General features: G+C 41.2%; 1 protein-coding gene across 1 annotated transcript in view; it reads right to left on the reverse strand.

Moving 5' to 3' along the window:
- The window catches only part of NISCH (nischarin), a 670,823-nt gene that overhangs the window by 546,273 nt on the left and 104,318 nt on the right, over window positions 1-20,232 (reverse strand). The gene's annotated exons all lie outside the window — the stretch shown is intronic.

Consider the following 20,232-nt stretch of genomic DNA (forward strand, 5'->3'; position numbering starts at 1 on the left):
ACCATAGATCAATATTTTAGAAGCTTTAAAGGGCTGCATATTCATTTATAGCTAGAAGACACACAAATAATATATTTCCTATGAAATCACAGGACCAGATAGAGAGTACCCTGTAAACATCACCTATATCTGCTGTTCTCCTCTTCAAAGGGCTTTTTAGTATGTGCACCAACCAGAAGTCCCCAAATGACATTTTATTTCTGCTTTTACTTGGGACCACAAAAACTATGGCGCACATTCTCTGTTCTACCTGTTCCCTGGGGACGCAAAAAATAGTGCAGAGGGGACATGTGGCCCATGGGTTGTTAGTCAGCCATCCATGCTGTAGCAGATCATGCTTGACCTACGTTATGATCACTTTTGCTGACAACTCCTTATTTCTCTATCTGGAGCAGTGAGAAAGAGAACGCTTTCTAAAAGCTTTATGGGGCCATAATTACTACCAAGGCTCTTAGGAATACTCTGGCTGAATTACTGCTTCCTTGTTTTGAACACAAACATCAACTCCTTCATTTAAAACTGCTGTTTGTTTGATAGCTCCTCTTAGTGATTCTTCATCCTCACAGTCTCCTGTAACTCATTCTCACAACTCTGGCTCAATCATTGTTGAAACAAAATCATGGCCAACTTCCATGCACATGGGGGCCACAAATCAATATTTAAAAAGTCTTATGGGCCCCATTTAAATTTATAGATATGACAAAGACAAATAATAAGATTTATTAACAATGTCCACATATCTCTGCTTTACTGGGCCATAAAAACTAACCATCCCTGAGCTAGCAGAATATGACTTAATACTCAGGTCAGGTATGTGGTTCTTATTTCACAATTTACTTTTATGCAGCTACAAGGAAATTGTGGTTTGTTGTTTTCAACCCAAGATGCCAAATTGCTTTTTCTACATTGCAGCCTTATGAGAAAATGTATTGCTGTCTTGGGATTCTGGTTACTCTCCACTCAGTGGTTTACAGATGGATTAAACAAACATTTTGTTTTAATGCAGTGCTCATCAAAACAAACAGCAGAAAAAGCAGTGGCTCCTTCTTCCCAAACCTTTTACAATTATTTGTTAACCATCATAGTGGCTGACAAATTTACGTCACATTTAAGTTAGCAAGAAAATTAGGTAGCCAGGCTAGGGGGTGCATGTGTTAGCAGACAATTTTGCAAGCCGGATGACATTATAAAGTAGCTAGATGTGGGCAATGTAATATTTTGCAATATTAGAACATTATCTGTTATTTATTACTGGTACTTGAAGGGACAGTCTAGTCCAAAATAAACTTTCATGATTCAGATAGAGAATGTAATTTTAAACAATTTTCCAATTTACTTTTATCACCAATTTTGCTTTGTTCTCTTGGTATTCTTAGTTGAAAGCTAAACCTAGGAGGTTCATATGCTAATTTTTAAGCTCTTGAAGTCCGCCTCTTCTCTCAGGGCATTTTGACAGTTTTTCACCACTAGAGAGTGTTAGTTCATGTGTGTCACATGGATAACACTGTGCTCACGCACGTGAAGTTTCAGTGATCCAGTTTTGATTGGCTAAAATGGATGTCTGTCAAAAGAACTGAAATAAGGGGCAGTTTGCAGAGGCTTAGATACAGGATAATCACAGAGGTAAAAAGTGTATTTATATAACTGTGTTGGTTATGCAAAACTAGGGTATTGGTAATAAAGGGATTATCTATCTTTTTAAACAATAACAATTCTGGTGTAGACTATCCCTTTAAGCTAATCCAAAGCACAAATTAATTACATAATTTGACAAATTGATATGTGTGCAACAAACATTATTAAAACAATTTAACAATAACTAATTTTAGCTTAATATTAGTTTAAATTTTAGCCAGGTGGTCAGTAAAATCAGCCAGTGGTTTCCCCACTAAATATGGCTTGGGTTTTGTACCAGCGAACAAGTTTAATGTATAACACTATCTTGGATGTCAATCATTTTGTACACAATCTAACTCTCAAGACACATTACATGATGGTACAATGTACTGGTTCCCTTAATAATTTTGGTGAACTTGTTCAGGAGAGTAGTGCGCACAGTCCACTTGACATCCAATATGGTGCTGACTTTGTTACTACTTGTGATACATATTCGCTCTTCCAATAAGAGCTTGAAAAATTTGGATACCACACCTAAAACAAATAAAATTGCATATTGGTTTCCCTCCCAAGTCTACTTTTTACACAATTAAACCAAGGGGTACATATTTGGAAACGTTCCATAAACAGGTGAAACTTAATTTTGCTTTCAGAACCAACTACACCCTTAGCTTTCAATTTGACAAAAATCAAAAAGGAGGCTATATATTCCTTACTTCAAAAAAATCACCTTGTCATCTGTTAGGCTGATAAAGGCAGTAGTGTAGTCATTATGAACAAATCTGATTATACCATTGAGGCCCTAAAACAGCTGGGTGATGAGGTTTACAGTGGGTATTGAAATGAATCACCCCCTTGAAAATAATTAAATTTTGTTGCTTTGCAGCCTGAAATAAAGACAGACACAGTTTTTGTTTATCCAGTTGTAATTACTCAGTGCAACTTATAACATCCAAGTGAAAGATATAACACCAATATGGCAGGCAAAAATAAAGACAATTGAAAAACAGAATCACTGAGTTGCAAAAAGGATCACCCCCTTGTGTCAGTATTTTGTTGAACCACCTTTTGCTTTAATTACAGCCTTTAGTCTGTTGGGATATGTCTCTACTAACTTTGAACATCTAGACTGATATGCCCACTCTTCTTTGCAGAACTGCTCTAGTTCCGTCACATTTGATGGTGGCCGTTTGTGGACTGCAGTCTTCAAGTCATGCCACATATATTTTGCCCCATCCATTATTCCTTCTATCCTGACAAGTGCTCAAGTGCCTGCTGCAACTAAACACCCCATAACAGGATATTACCACTTCCATGCTCTACTGTAGGTATGGTGTCATTTGGATGGTGAGCTGTATTGGATTTCCTCTAGACATATTGTTTGGTGTTGAGGCCATATAATTCAATTTTAGTCTCATCTGACCATAACACCTTTTTCCATGTGGCCTCAGAATCTCCTAGGTGTGTTATGGCAAAGCTCAGTCGTGACTGCATGTGGCGTTTGCGTGTTTTTTTTTCTTTCAACCCTCCCATACAAGCCACATTTGTGGAGAATTTGTGATATTGTTGTCACATGCACACAATGACCACTCTTTGTCATAAATTCCTGTAACTGCTTCAGAGTTGCTGTGGGCCTCTTGGTAGCCTCTCTGGCCAGTTTCCCCCTGGTTCTTTAATCCAGTTTGGAGCGACGTCCTGTTCCAGAGAGGTTCTGTGTTTTACCAAATATCTTCCACTTCTTAATAATAGACTTCACTGTGCTTCTAGGCATTTGATAAAGCCTTTGATATTTTCTTGTATCCATCTCCTGACTTGTGCTTGTTCACAACTTTATCCCGGAAAACCTTTGGACAGTGCCTTGCCACAAAATGTTGATTGTTTGCTTCAGTTGCACTACCAGGAACTGAGATGCTCCAGGAAAGCTATTTTCATGCTGAGCTAACCAATATGCCCACAGCTGATCACAGCTGAAGGTCAAATGGCTTTGTGTGTGCCATTGAGAAGGTGATTAGCAACACCTGATTGAGTTTACAAGTAATTTTACGAGGGTGTGATCCTTCTTGCAACTCAGTAATTCTGTTTTGAATGGTCTTTATTTTTGCCTGACATGTTGGTGTTATAGCTTTCACTTGTATGTTATAAGTTGCACTGAGTAATTACAACTGGATAAACAAAAACTGTGTCTGTCAGGCTGCAAAGCAACAAAATGTGATTATTTTCAAGGGGGGTGATTCTTTTAAATACTCACTGTATATTACATTATTTCATGATCCAACAGTAGTCTATCAGAGAAAATTGAAAACTCTATTGTAAAACTGTATTGTATATATATATTTTTTTGTATATGTATATAGTGTGTGTAGTTAGGTACTAGAAATCAAATTCTACCAGCCATAGATCCCTCAGCTCCCAGAATTTGTCAATGCTAGCTACAGCATGCATTTATATCCTCACTAATACATTTGGTTGTTGAGTACTATGACAAAATTTCATAACAGAGGATTTCATTACATGGCATCTCATTTTGCATTACATGAAGTGCATGTAATATCCACTGACAAACATAGTTTACATACCAAAGTTATTTAAAGGTTAATCCAGTATCTTATTTATTGTGCACTCGGCAAGCACACCGGAAAAGGGGCTACAGTTCAAAGGATACCGAGAGAAGGAAGTAAATTGGAAAAGAAGTTTTATAATGCACCTCATTTATGCTATTTTAATGTTGACTTCCTTGTCCTTTAAAATTAATCTGTTCCATAGAAACAATTCAAAAGATGTATCTAACTGTAAATATAGTCCACTAACGTGGATTTAAGATAACTATTGTTATATTACACATAATTTTACTCTCTAAAAAGCTGAAAAGGAATGATGAGTGATTAAAGAGGATGTCCTTCTACAGACAATGTGGAGTAACAGGGAAATCAGTATGCAAGAGACATAAAATTGTAAAAATTTCAGTATTCTCCTCAGGACCTACTTAACGGGCACACTACCCGGCTGATTTTAATGACCACCCAGGTAAAATTTAAGAGAATATTAAGGACTGGCAATATTTTCTGTGGAGGATAGTTTCTGCATGGCAAAGTTATATTTAATTTTCCAGAACCAAAGGCAAATCCCATGGACATGTTAAGAATTTGCATTTAGGAAGAATAAGAACCGATGCCTAGAATAAATTGTGCCCCAATGATTTGTTGGTATTATTAGATTGAAAGGTATTTGATCTTTTAAGAAACTAACACTTTTTTTTTTTTTAAATCTTTAATGTTAAAAATAAAGACAACATTAATTAATCCATAGATAGTATTATGTAACTGCATCAGTTTGTTAAAAAAGCAAGACCGCAATTATTATAAAATGTGGATACTTTCGAGTTTTATAAATACATCTCTGCTAAGGAAAAACAGAATTTATGCTTACCTGATAAATTACTTTCTCTTGCGGTGTATCCAGTCCACGGATTCATCCTTACTTTTGGGATATTCTCATTCCCTACAGGAAGTGGCAAAGAGAGCACACAGCAGAGCTGTCCATATAGCTCCCCCTCTGGCTCCTCCCCCCAGTCAATCGACCGTCGGTTAGGAGAAAAAGGAGAAACCATAGGGTGCAGTGGTGACTGTAGTTTAAACAAGAAATTTTAACCTGACTTAATTGCCAGGGCGGGCCGTGGACTGGATACACCGCAAGAGAAAGTAATTTATCAGGTAAGCATAAATTCTGTTTTCTCTTGCAAGGTGTATCCAGTCCACGGATTCAACCTTACTTGTGGGATACCAATACCACAGCTTTAGGACACGGATGAAGGGAGGGAACAAGACAGGTAACCTAAACGGAAGGCACCACTGCTTGCAAAACCTTTCTCCCAAAAATAGCCTCCGAAGAAGCAAAAGTATCGAATTTGTAAAATTTGGCAAAAGTATGCAGTGAAGACCAAGTCGCTGCCTTACAAATCTGTTCAACAGAAGCCTCATTCTTGAAGGCCCAAGTGGAAGCCACAGCTCTGGTGGAATGAGCTGTAATTCGTTCAGGAGGCTGCTGTCCAGCAGTCTCATAAGCCAATCGGATGATGCTTTTCAACCAGAAAGAAAGAGAAGTAGCCGTTGCTTTTTGACCTCTCCTCTTACCAGAATAGACAACAAACAAAGATGATGTTTGTCTGAAATCCTTAGTTGCTTGTAAATAGAATTTCAAAGCACGAACCACATCAAGATTGTGTAAAAGTCGTTCCTTCTTAGAAGCTGGATTAGGACACAGGGAAGGAACAATGATTTACTGGTTAATGTTCTTATTAGAAACAACTTTAGGAAGAAAACCAGGTTTGGTACGTAAAACTACCTTATCTGCATGGAACACCAGATAGGGTGAATTACACTGCAAAGCAGACAATTCTGAAACTCTTCGAGCAGAAGATATAGCTACTAAAAACAAAACTTTCCAAGATAATAACTTAATATCTATGGAATGTAAAGGTTCAAACGGAACCCCTTGAAGAACTGAAAGAACTAAATTGAGACTCCATGGAGGAGCCACAGGTTTATAGACAGGCTTGATTCTGACTAACGCCTGTACAAACGCTTGAACATCTGGTAATTCTGCCAGACGCTTGTGTAAAAGGATAGACAGAGCGGATATCTGCCCCTTTAAGGAACTAGCTGATAAACCTTTCTCCAATCCTTCTTGGAGAAAAGACAAATATCCTTGGAATCCTAATCTTACTCCACGAGTAACCCTTGGATTCACATCAACAAAGATATTTCTGCCATATCTTATGGTAAATTTTCCTGGTGACAGGTTTTCTAGCTTGGATCAGAGTATCTATGACTGATTCAGAGAACCCACACTTGGATAGAATTAAGCGTTCAATCTCCAAGCAGTCAGCTGCAGAGAAACTAGATTTGGATGCTTGAATGGACCCTGTATTAGAAGATCCTGCCTCATTGGCAGTGTCCATGGTGGAACAGATGACATGTCCACTAGGTCTGCATACCAAGTCCTGCGTGGCCACGCAGGCGCTATCAGAATTACCGAGGCCTTCTCCTGTTTGATTCTGGCTATCAGCCAAGGGAGAAGGGGAAACGGTGTAAAGACATAGGCCAGATTGAAAGACCAAGGCGCTACTAGAGCATCTATCAATGCCGCCTTGGGGACCCTGGACCTGGATCCGTAAAGAGGAAGTTTGGTGTTCTGACGGGACGCCATCAGATCCAACTCTGGAATGCCCCAAAGCTGAGTCAGCTGAGCAAATACCTCCGGGTGGAGTTCCCACTCCCCTGGGTGAAAAGTCGGACGACTTAGGAAATCCGCTTCCCAGTTGTCTACTCCTGGGATGTGAATTGCAGATAGATGGCAAGAGTGATCCTCCGCCCACCTGATTATCTTGGCTACTTAGTTCATCGCTAAGGAACTCTTTGTTCCTCCCTGATGATTGATGTATGCTACAGTCGTGATGTTGTCCGACTGAAATCTGATGAACTTGGTCGCTCTAGCTGAGGCCATGCCTGGAGCATGTTGAATATCGCTCTCAGTTCCAAAATGTTTATCGGGAGAAGAGACTCTTCCCGAGACCATAGGCCCTAAGCTTTCAGGGAGCCCCAGACCGCGCCCCAGCCTAACAGACTGGCGTCGGTCGTGACAATGATCCACTACGGTCTGCGGAAGCACATTCCCTGAGACAGGTGATCCTGAGACAACCACCAGAGAAGAGAATCTCTGGATTTCTGGTCCAGTTGGATTTGAGGAGACAAATCTGCATAATCCCCATTCCACTGTTTGAGCATGCACAATTGCAGTGGCCTGAGATGAATTCGAGCAAAAGGGACTACGTCCATTGCTGCTACCATTAATCCGATTACCTCCATGCACTGAGCTACAGATGGCTGCGGAATGGAATGAAGAGCTTGGCAAGTACTTAGAAGCTTTAACCTTCTGACCTCCGTCAGAAATATTTTCATTTCTACCGAGTGTATTAATGTTCCCAGGAAGGGAACCCTTATGAGCGGGGACAGAGAACTTTTTTCGGTGTTCACCTTCCACCCGTGAGACCTTAGAAAGGCCAGAACAATCTCCGTATGAGCCTTGGCTCTGGGAAAAGACGACACCTGTATTAAGATGTCGTGCAGAAAAGGTGCTACTGCAATGCCCCGCGGTCTTAGTACCGCTAGAAGGGACCCTAGCACCTTTGTGAAAATTCTGGGAGCGGTGGCCAACCCGAAGGGAAGGGCCACAAACTGGTAATGCTTGTCCAGAAAAGCGAACCTTAGGAACTGACGGTGATCTTTGTGGATAGGAATATGAAGGTACGCATCCTTTAGATCCACGGTAGTCATATATTGACCTTCCTGGATCATCGGTAAGATTGTCCGAATGGTCTCCATCTTGAAAGATGGGACTCTGAGGAATTTGTTTAGAATTTTTAGATCCAGGATTGGTCTGAAAGTTCCCTCCTTTTTGGGAACCACAAACAGGTTTGAGTAAAAACCCAGTCCTTGTTCTGTAATTGGGACTGGATATATCACTCCCATCTTGAGTAGATCTTCTACACAGCGTAAGAACGCCTCTTTCTTTGTCTGGTCTGTAGACAGACGCGAAATGTGGAACCTTCCCCTTGGAGGAGAGTCCTTGAATTCTAGAAGATATCCCTGAGCAACTATCTCTAATGCCCAGGGATCGGGAACATCTCTTGCCCAAGCCTGAGCAAAGAGAGAGAGTCTGCCCCCTACCAGATCCGGATCGGGGGCTACCCCTTCATGCTGTCTTAGTAGCAGCTGCAGGCTTCTTGGCCTGTTTTCCCTTGTTCCAGCCCTGCAAAGGCTTCCAGGTTGCCTTGGGCTGTGAAGAGTTACCCTCTTGCTTTGTGGTCGCAGAGGTTGAAGCAGGACCGCTCCTGAAGTTGCGAAATGAACGAAAATTAGCCTTGTTTTTAGCCTTAAAAGGCCTATCTTGCGGGAGGGCATGGCCCTTTCCCCCAGTGATATCCGAAATAATCTCTTTCAACTCGGGTCCGAAAAGGGTCTTTCCCTTGAAAGGAATATTAAATAACTTTGTCTTAGGCGACACATCGGCCGACCATGATTTAAGCCAAAGCGCTCTGCGCGCCATGATGGCAAAACCAGAATTTTTCGCCGCTAACTTAGCTAATTGCAAAGCGGCATCTGTGATAAAAGAATTAGCCAGCTTTAGAGCCTTAATTCTATCCATAATTTCGTCATATGAGGTCTCCGTCTGGAGCGACTCCTCCAGCGCCTCAAACCAGAAAGCCGCTGCAGTAGTTACAGGAATAATGCAGGCAATAGGTTGGAGAAGGAAACCTTGTTGAACAAATATTTTCTTTAGTAAACCTTCTAATTTTTTATCCATAGGATCTTTGAAAGCACAACTGTCTTCAATTGGTATGGTTGTGCGCTTGGCTAGTGTTGAAACTGCCCCCTCTACCTTAGGGACCATCTGCCATGCGTCCCGTCTGGGATCAGTTATGGGGAACATTTTCTTAAAGATAGGGGGGGAACAATGGGTACACCTGGTCTCTCCCACTCCCTATCCACAATATCCGCCACCCTCTTCGGGATCGGAAACGCATCAGTGTATACAGGGACTTCTAGATATTTGTCCATTTTACACAATTTCTCTGGGACCACCATGGGGTCGCAATCATCCAGCGTAGCTAATACCTCCTTAAAGCAGCACGCGGAGGTGTTCCAGCTTAAATTTAAACGCTAAGGAATCTGATTCTGCCCGCTGAGAAACCTTTCCTGTATCAGAAATTTCTCCCTCGGACAGCACATCCCTCACCGTCACTTCAGAGTGTTGTGAGGGTACAACAGATAAATCCTCCAAAGCTTCTGATTGCTCATACTCTGTTCTTAAAACCGAGCTATCACGCTTTTTAGGAAAAACTGGCAGTTTGGATAAAAATGCTGCAAGGGAATTATCCATGACTGCTGCTAATTGTTGTAATGTAATAGGGGCCAATGCGCTAGAGGTACTAGGCATCGCTTGCGCGGGCGTAACTGGTGTCGACACATGGGGAGAGGAAGGTGGGCTATTCTCGTTACCTTCTGTCAAAGAATCATCTTGGGCTACATTTTTAAGTGAAACAACATGATCTTTAAAATGCATAGATACATTAGCACACTTACAACACAAATGTAAAGGGGTTCCACTATGGCTACTAAACACATAGAGCAACGTCTATCTGTAGGCTCAGACATGTTAAACAGACTTAGATAGCACTCAAATACTGAAAAATACAATTTGAGAAAAAACGGTACTGTGCCTTAAAATAATAAAAAGCGCACACTTTTTTACTAAATCTTAAAAAATGATCCAATCTTTCTGAAATTTTTACCACACTATCTTAATGCTTTGGAATGATTGAACAACGAATTTCAAGTCAATTAACCCCTTAATGCCCAAACCGGAGCAACCTAAAGCTGACAACCGGTTAGCAAACTACAGCACCGTGCCACAGCAATCTGCTATGGCCCTACCTGCCCCTGGGGATTAGTTTGATGGAAAAAAAGCCTCTATGAAGTCCTCAAGTAGTCTTTGGACCCTCCACATGAAGCTGCATGAAGCTGTCTGCAAAATCAACTGCGCAACTGAGGTGTGAAATTTAGGCCCCCTCCCTCTCCACTCCGGAGTTGTGGGGCCTTCAAAACCCTAAATAGATGTCTAAAATTCTGCCATATGGAATAAAACCCCATAAAAACACTCCAAAAGTAATAAAAACTTGTATAATGATTATATTTTCACTATAAAATAATCGATTGCCCTTTAACAGTGTCCACCAGTCTTTGAGCCCTGTTAATTAAGCCTTCCTTCTATATTGAGTTTCAGAATATGGCTTACCTTCCCCACATGGGGATTCTTGTCAGTCTTCTAGCATTACTAAGTCTTGACTAGAAAAAGATGACTGAACATACCTTATAGCAGTTAAGCCTGCAAACTGTTCCCCCCAACTGAAGTTTTCTGGTACTCCTCAGTCCTATGTGGGAACAGCAGTGGATTTTAGTTACAACATGCTAAAATCATATTCCTCTCAGCAGAATTCTTCATCACTTTCTGCCAGAGAGTAAATAGTACAAACCGGCACTATTTAAAAATAACAAACTTTTGATTGAAGATATAAAAACTACAAATCTAACACCACATTCACTTTACCCTCCCGTGGAGATGCTACTTGTTAGAGCGGCAAAGAGAATGACTGGGGGGCGGAGCCAGAGGGGGAGCTATATGGACAGCTCTGCTGTGTGCTCTCTTTGCCACTTCCTGTAGGGAATGAGAATATCCCACAAGGATGAATCCGTGGACTGGATACACCTTAAAAGAGAATAGAGGATTCACATTTCTTCAAACAGCACTATCAAATAACATTAGATAGATAGTCTAGCCCAAAATAAACTTTCATGATTCAGATAGAAATGTAAATTTTAAACAATTTTCCAATTTACTTTTATCACCAATTTTGCTTTGTTCTCTTGGTATTCTTAGTTGAAAGCTAAACCTAGGAGGTTCATATGCTAATTTCTAAGCCACCGCTTCTCTCAGAGCATTTTGACAGTTTTTCACCACTAGAGGGTGTTAGTTCATGTATGTCATATAGATAACACTGTGCTCGCGCACGTGGAGTTTAGGTGAGCCAGCTCTGATTGGCTAAAATGGATGTCTGTCAAAAGAACTGAAATAAGGGGGCAGTTTGCAGAGGCTTAGATACAAGGTAATCACAGAGATACAAAGTGTATTTATATAATTGTTTTGGTTGTGCAAAACTAGGGAATGGGAGATTATCTATCTTTTTAAATAATAAAAATTCCTGTGTAGACTGTCCCTTTAATTAGCTGCCAAGCCATGAGTGCTTGGATTAAATAGCATACCTCGAATTAAATGAGGGAACGAGGGACTTTGCGACCAGTAGTGTAAAATCGTCACCATACCTGTTTTGTCCAGTCTAATTTTATGCATAACCCAATGAATAAGAGAAAATGGAGGGAAAGGATCAGTCAATAGAAAATTAGATTTTATTTTGAAAATATCCACTGAATATGTGTCACGTTGCTAGGGGTGCGGCACCTGCTTCTCTGCTCGTTGTCAGGGGCTGTGTTGGCTCCTGTTTCGTGCGGCACTGATGTCTTCACTGCACGCTCTCCGCTCTGTTGCCGGTCGGGATTCCCTGTGGCGCGAATCCTGCGGCTATGTAAGTTGCCTTTTAGCAATCTATCACTGCCCAAGTATAGGTGTTACTTTGTGTGCTCCTGGGTGTAATAGATTGCTGATTATCTGGATTGCCTTATTGTTGTTGAACCCTGCCTGTCTGACCAATTCTAGTAGTTTACCTTTGCCAACCCCTGCCTGCCTGACCATTCTAGTGGTTTATCTTTGGACTGCTTTACCGTTGCCAAACCCTGCCTGCCTGACCATTCTAGTGGTTTACCTTTGGACTGCTTTACCTTTGCCAAACCCTGCCTGCCTGACCATTCTAGTGGTTTACCCCTGAACTGCCTTTCTCCAATTCCCTGCCTGTTGCCGCCGAAGACTATCCTGCCTGTGGTGAGTGCCGCTTACTTCATCTTGCTAACTTTCTCTGCTCTGGGATATTTCCTATCATTCCACTTGATGCCGGGATAAGAAGACTACTGGCCGAGTTCGGTCTGATAGTGGAATATCCCACGAGCATTACAATATGCCTCAGAGAGGAAGTGACTTACTCCCTACCTGATGACTTTTGTTTATATATCGTAGGTTTAATATTCTGTTTTCAAGAAGATAACACTTTCTTCTTAACCCCTTAGTGACCAGACCATTTCTCTTACCGTTAGGGACCAGGGCTATTTTTACATTTCTGCGGTGTTTGTGTGTTTAGCTGTAATTTTCCTCTTACTCATTTACCGTACTCACACATATTAAATACCGTTTTTCTTGCCATTAAATGGACTTTCTAAAGATACTATTATTTTCATCATATCTTATAATTTACTATAAAAAATTATTAAAAAATGATGAAAAATTTTTAAAAAAAACAACCTATTTTTTTCTAACTTTGGCCCTCAAAATCTGTTACACATCTACAACCACCATAAAACACCCATGCTAAATAGTTTCTAAATTTTGTGCTGAGTTTAGAAATACCCAATTTTTACATCTTCTTTGCAAGTTATAGGGCAATAAGTACAAGTAGCACTTTGCTATTTCCAAACCATTTTTTTCAAAATTAGCGATAGTTACATTGTAACACATTGATATCTGTCAGGAATCCCTGAATAACCCTTCACATGTATATATTATTTTTTTTAATTGGCAACCGAAAGTATTGATCTAGGCCCATTTTGGTATATTTCATGCCAACATTTCACCGCCAAATAAGGTCCAATAAAAAAAATTGTTCACTTTTTCACAAACTTTAGGTTTCTCACTGAAATGATTTACAAACAGTGAAGGGGTTAATTAGCTAGCTTGTAGGGTAAATTTTAGCTTTAGTGTAGAAATCAGCCTCCCACCTGACACATTCCACCCCTGGATCCCTCCCTGACCCACAGCTCTCTTCCTTCCCCCACCTCACAATTGTCACTGCCATCTTAAGTATTGGCAGAAAGTCTGCCAGTACTAAAATATAAGTTTTTTTGTGTATGTGTATATATATATATAAAATATAGTTTTGGATCCCTCCCTTAGCTCCCAACCTCCCTGATCCCCCCCAAACAGTTCTCTAACCGTCACCCCTCTACCTATTTGCCGCCATCTTGGGTACTGGCAGCTAAAAAAAATAATGGGTTTTAATTATTTTTTTGTCAAAAAAGCCAATTTTCTGTAGTGTAGCTGCCCCCCCTTCAATAGCCTACCCCTCTCCCACTCCAAGATCCCTTGCAGGGTACGTCCTTGTTCATTAACTACTGTTTTTTATAGGACGTACCATGCACGTCCTTGGTCGTTAAGGGGTTAACTTTGCAAAGAGATTCACTAAGACATTAGTGAATACTTAAGTGCAGTGGAAAACCTGAAGGGCAAGTAAACACTTTGGAAATGGTTGTGTTTTAGGTCTACTGATCCCATATGAATTTCTATAATGAGGATTTGCTTAAAAGGACATGAAACACAACATTTTTGATTCACAATTCAGATAGAGCATATGATTTTAAACAACTTTCTAATTTACTTCTATTATCAATTTTTATTTGTTCTCTTTGTATCTTTTGTTAAAAAGCAGGGATGTATGCCAAAATGCACTGTGATCAGAGGTGGCCTTCAAGGGCTTAGAAATTAGAATATGGCCTACCTATGTTTAGCTTTTAATAAAGAATACCAAGAGAACAAATCACATTTGGTGATAAACGTAAATTGGAAAGTTGTTTAAAATTGCATACCCTATGTGAATCATGAAAGTTTAAAGGGACATAAAACAAGCTGGGATAGAGACAATATAATATAATGTACTCAAATTAGTTTACCTGCAAATTTATACTGCAGTGCCTCGCCATTAACACTTTCTTTTAAGTTTCCGAATTGTACAGCTCTAACTTTACCCACACAATTCCTTTTATGGCTGTATCTATATCCACCTTTGTTTGGTAGAATGCAATACTTTAACACTCATCTGCTGGAGCATGCCTAGAAGCAAATAAACTGCCGTGAACTGCCTGTGTTTCCGATGCTGAACACTGATAAGGGTGGTGTATCAGACTCCTCCAGACAGCATGACTATGTAACTAATTTTGCTTATTTTTGAAAATTATTTTAAAATTCTTGACAGCAATTTTTAAACAATTGTTAGGCAAATGACCCTTTTAGGATAAGCACAGATCTTAGCATGTTTTATGGCACTTTAATTTTGATTTGACTGTCCCTTTAAAGGATCTAAAAAGTGACCTCATTCATGGTTTTATAATTTAATGCTTTCTTTTCCTCCTGATCTCTTAGATATTTTAGATTAAAAGTAGTTGAACACCATATAAACTTTACAGGGTATTCACAAATATGTATTTTTAAGTCAGTATCTGCAACACAGCGTTTTAACCAATTGCTTGTAGAAATTGTTGTTGCAACAATATTATTATTATTATTAGTAGTAGTAGTATAATTAGTAAATAGCTCTAGGTACATTAAAAAGATTACACAATGGTGCTAAATCATAGTAAAAAAGACAGACGTGCATAAATAAGCACGGTTTTAACTGTAATTTCATGCCATTTTTATTTACATTTTCTATAAATTTAAAGATTTAATTTATTTCACCACTGCATATCTATCTATCTTCCATTAACCAAACCCAGTTGAATATATGCTTTTGAAAGGATTATGTGACCAAATATAGTTTTCCTTTAAAGGAAGGTAGAAGAAAAAAACAGAATTTATGTTTACCTGATAAATTACTTTCTCCAACGGTGTGTCCGGTCCACGGCGTCATCCTTACTTGTGGGATATTCTCCTCCCCAACAGGAAATGGCAAAGAGCCCAGCAAAGCTGGTCACATGATCCCTCCTAGGCTCCGCCTACCCCAGTCATTCGACCGACGTTAAGGAGGAATATTTGCATAGGAGAAACCATATGTTACCGTGGTGACTGTAGTTAAAGAAAATAAATTATCAGACCTGATTAAAAAAACCAGGGCGGGCCGTGGACCGGACACACCGTTGGAGAAAGTAATTTATCAGGTAAACATAAATTCTGTTTTCTCCAACATAGGTGTGTCCGGTCCACGGCGTCATCCTTACTTGTGGGAACCAATACCAAAGCTTTAGGACACGGATGAAGGGAGGGAGCAAATCAGGTCACCTAAATGGAAGGCACCACGGCTTGCAAAACCTTTCTCCCAAAAATAGCCTCAGAAGAAGCAAAAGTATCAAATTTGTAAAATTTAGAAAAAGTGTGCAGTGAAGACCAAGTCACTGCCTTACATATCTGATCAACAGAAGCCTCGTTCTTGAAGGCCCATGTGGAAGCAACAGCCCTAGTGGAGTGAGCTGTGATTCTTTCAGGAGGCTGCCGTCCGGCAGTCTCATAAGCCAATCGGATAATGCTTTTAATCCAGAAGGAGAGAGAGGTAGAAGTTGCTTTTTGACCTCTCCGTTTACCAGAATAAACAACAAACAAAGACAAAGTTTGTCTGAAATCCTTAGTAGCTGCTAAGTAAAATTTGAGAGCACGAACTACATCCAAGTTGTGTAACAAACGTTCCTTCTTTGAAACTGGATTAGGACAAAGAAGGCACAACTATCTCCTGGTTAATGTCTTTGTTAGAAACACCTTTTGGAAGAAAACCAGGTTTAGTACGCAAAACCACCTTATCTGCATGGAACACCAGATAAGGAGAAGAACACTGCAGAGCAGATAATTCTGAAACTCTTCTAGCAGAAGAAATTGCAACCAAAAACAAAACTTTCCAAGATAATAACTTAATATCAAAGGAATGTAAGGGTTCAAACGGAACCCCCTAAAGAACTGAAAGAACTAGGTTGAGACTCCAAGGAGGAGTCAAAATTTTGTAAACAGGCTTGATTCTAACCAGAGCCTGAACAAAGGCTAGAACATCTGGCACAGCTGCCAGCTTTTTGTGAAGTAACACAGACAAGGCAGAAATCTGTCCCATCAAGGAACTTGCAGATAATCCTTTTTCCAATCCTTCTCGAAGGAAGGATAGACTCTTAGGAATCTTAACCTTGTCCCAAGGGAATCCTGCAGATTCACACCAACAGATATACCAAATTATGTGGTAATCTTTCTGGTTACAGGCTTTCAGGCCTGAACAAGAGTATTAATAACAGAATCTGAGAACCCTCGCTTTGATAAGATCAAGCGTTCAATCTCCAAGCAGTCAGCTGGAGTGGGTCGAACGGACCTAGAACAAGAAGGTCTCGTCTCAAAGGTAGCTTCCATGGTGGAGCCGATGACATATTCACCAGATCTGCATACCAAGTCCTGCGTGGCCACGCAGGAGCTATCAAAATCACCGACGCCCTCTCCTGATTGATCCTGGCTACCAGCCTGGGGATGAGAGGAAACGGCGGGAACACATAAGCTAGTTTGAAGGTCCAAGGTGCTACTAGTGCATCCACTAGAGCCGCCTTGGGATCCCTGGATCTGTACCCGTAGTAAGGAACTCTGAAGTTCTGACGAGAGGCCATCAGATCCATGTCTGGAATGCCCCACGGTTGAGTGACTTGGGCAAAGATTTCCGGATGGAGTTCCCACTCCCCCGGATGCAATGTCTGACGACTCAGAAAATCCGCTTCCCAATTTTCCACTCCTGGGATGTGGATAGCAGACAGGTGGCAGGAGTGAGACTCCGCCCATAGAATGATTTTGGTCACTTCTTCCATCGCTAGGGAACTCCTTGTTCCCCCCTGATGGTTGATGTATGAACTTGGCCCTCGCTAGCTGAGGCCAAGCTTTGAGAGCATTGAATATCGCTCTCAGTTCCAGAATATTTATCGGTAGAAGAGATTCTACCCGAGACCAAAGACCCTGAGCTTTCAGGGATCCCCAGACCGCGCCCCAGCCCATCAGACTGGCGTCGGTCGTGACAATGACCCACTCTGGTCTGCGGAAGGTCATCCCTTGTGACAGGTTGTCTAGGGACAGCCACCAACGGAATGAGTCTCTGGTCCTCTGATTTACTTGTATCTTCGGAGACAAGTCTGAATAGTCCCCATTCCACTGACTGAGCATGAACAGTTGTAATGGTCTTAGATGAATGCGCACAAAAGGAACTATGTCCATTGCCGCTACCATCAAACCTATCACTTCCATGCACTGCGCTATGGAAGGAAGAGGAACGGAATGAAGTATCCGACAAGAGTCTAGAAGTTTTGTTTTTCTGGCTTCTGTCAGAAAAATCCTCATTTCTAAGGAGTCTATTATAGTTCCCAAGAAGGGAACCCTCGTTGACGGAGATAGAGAACTCTTTTCCACGTTCACTTTCCATCCGTGAGATCTGAGAAAGGCCAGGACAATGTCCGTGTGAGCCTTTACTTGAGGAAGGGACGACGCTCGAATTAGAATGTCGTCCAAGTAAGGTACTACAGCAATGCCCCTTGGTCTTAGCACCGCCAGAAGGGACCCTAGTACCTATGAGAAAATCCTAGGAGCAGTGGCTAATCCGAAAGAAAACGCCACGAACTGGAAATGCTTGTCCAGGAATTCAAACCTTAGGAACCGATGATGTTCCTTGTGGATAGGAATATGTAGATACGCATCCTTGAAATCCACCTTGGTCATGAATTGACCTTCCTGGATGGATGGAAGGAGTGTTCGAATGGTTTCCATCTTGAACGATGGAACCTTGAGAAACTTGTTCAAGATCTTGAGATCTAAGATTGGTCTGAACGTTCCCTCTTTTTTGGGAACTATGAACAGATTGGAGTAGAACCCCATCCCTTGTTCTCCTAATGGAACAGGATGAATCACTCCCATTTTTAGCAGGTCTTCTACCCAATGTAAGAATGCCTGTCTTCTTATGTGATCTGAAGACAACTGAGACCTGTGGAACCTCCCCCTTGGAGGAAGCCCCTTGAACTCCAGAGAATAACCTTGGGAGACTATTTCTAGCGCCCAAGGATCCAGAACATCTCTTGCCCCAGCCTGAGCGAAGAGAGAGAGTCTGCCCCCCACCAGATCCGGTCCCGGATCGGGGGCCCGCATTTCATGCTGTCTTGGTAGCAGTGGCAGGTTTCCTGGCCTGCTTTCCTTTGTTCCAGCCTTGCATAGGTCTCCAGGCTGGATTGGCTTGAGAAGTATTACCTTCCTGCTTAGAGGACGTAGCCCTTGGGGCTGATCCGTTTCTGCGAAAGGGACGAAACTTAGGTTTATTTTTGGTCTTGAAAAGACCTATCCTGAGGAAGGGCGTGGCCCTTGCCCCCAGTGATATCAGAGATAATCTCTTTCAAGTCAGGGCCAAAGAGTGTTTTCCCCTTGAAAGGAATGTCAAGCAATTTGTTCTTGGAAGACGCATCCGCTGCCCAAGATTTTAACCAAAGCGCTCTGCGCCACAATAGCAACCCCAGAAGTTTTTCGCCGCTAACCTAGCCAATTGCAAGGTGGCGTCTAGGGTGAAAGAATTAGCCAATTTAAGAGCACGAATTCTGTCCATAATCTCCTCATAAGAAGAAGAATTACTAATAATCGCCTTTCCTAGCTCATCAAACTAGAAACACGCGGCTGCAGTGACAGGGACAATGCATGCAATTGGTTGTAGAAGGGAACCTTGCTGAACAAACATCTTTAGCAGACCTTCTGATTTTTTATCCATAGGATCTTGGAAAGCACAACTATCTTCTATGGGTATAGTGGCGCGCTTGTGTAGAGTAGAAACCGCCCCCTCGACCTTGGGGACTGTCTGCCATCAGTCCTCTCTGGGGTCGACTATAGGAAAACAATTTTATAAATATGGGGGGAGGTACTAAAGGTATACCGGGCCTGTCCCATTCTTTACTAACAATGTACGCCACCCGCTTGGATATAGGAAAAGCTTCGGGGGGCCCCGGGGCCTCTAAGAACTTTTCCATTTTACATAGTGGTTCTGGAATGACCAGATAATCACAATCATCCAAATTGGATAACACCTCCTTAAGCAGAGCGCGGAGATGTTCCAACTTAAATTTAAAAGTAATCACATCAGGTTCAGCTTGTTGAGAAATGTTTCCTGAATCTGAAATTTCTCCCTCAGACAAAACCTCCCTGGCCCCCTCAGACTGGTGTAGGGGCCCTTCAGAAACCATATCATCAGCGTTCTCATGCTCTACAGAATTTTCTAAAACAGAGCAGTCGCGCTTTCACTGATAAGTGGGCATATTGGCTAAAATGTTTTTGATAGAATTATCCATTACAGCCGTTAAATGTTGCATAGTAAGGAGTATTGGCGCACTAGATGTACTAGGGGCCTCCTGTATGGGCAAGACTGGTGTAGACGAAGGAGGGGATGATGCAGTACCATGCTTACTCCCCTCACTTGAGGAATCATCTTGGGCATCATTTTTACTAAATTTTTTTTTTTTTTTTTTTTTTTTTTTTTATGACATAAAATACATATAGTTAAATGAGAAGGAACCTTGGTTTCCCCACAGTCAGAACACAATCTATCTGGTAGTTCAGACATGTTAAACAGGCATAAACTTGATAACAAAGCACAAAAAACGTTTTAAAATAAAACCGTTACTGTCACTTTAAATTTTAAACTAAACACACTTTATTACTGCAATTGCGAAAAAGTATGAAGGAATTGTTCAAAATTCACCAAAATTTCACCACAGTGTCTTAAAGCCTTAAAAGTATTGCACACCAAATTTGGAAGCTTTAACCCTTAAAATAACGGAACCGGAGCCGTTTTTATATTTAACCCCTTTACAGTCCCTGGAATCTGCTTTGCTGAGACCCAACCAAGCCCAAAGGGGAATACGATACCAAATGATGCCTTCAGAAAGACTTTTCTATGTATCAGAGCTCCACACACATGCAGCTGCATGCCATGCTGTCCTCAAAAACAAGTGCGCCATACCGGCGCGAAAATGAGGCTCTGACTATGATTAGGGAAAGCCCCTAAAGAATAAGGTGTCAAAAACAGTGCCTGCCGATATAATCATATCAAAATACCCAGAATAAATGATTCCTCAAGGCTAAATATGT

The sequence above is a fragment of the Bombina bombina genome, chromosome 7, assembly GCF_027579735.1.
Source record: "Bombina bombina isolate aBomBom1 chromosome 7, aBomBom1.pri, whole genome shotgun sequence".
Lineage (NCBI taxonomy): Eukaryota > Metazoa > Chordata > Amphibia > Anura > Bombinatoridae > Bombina > Bombina bombina.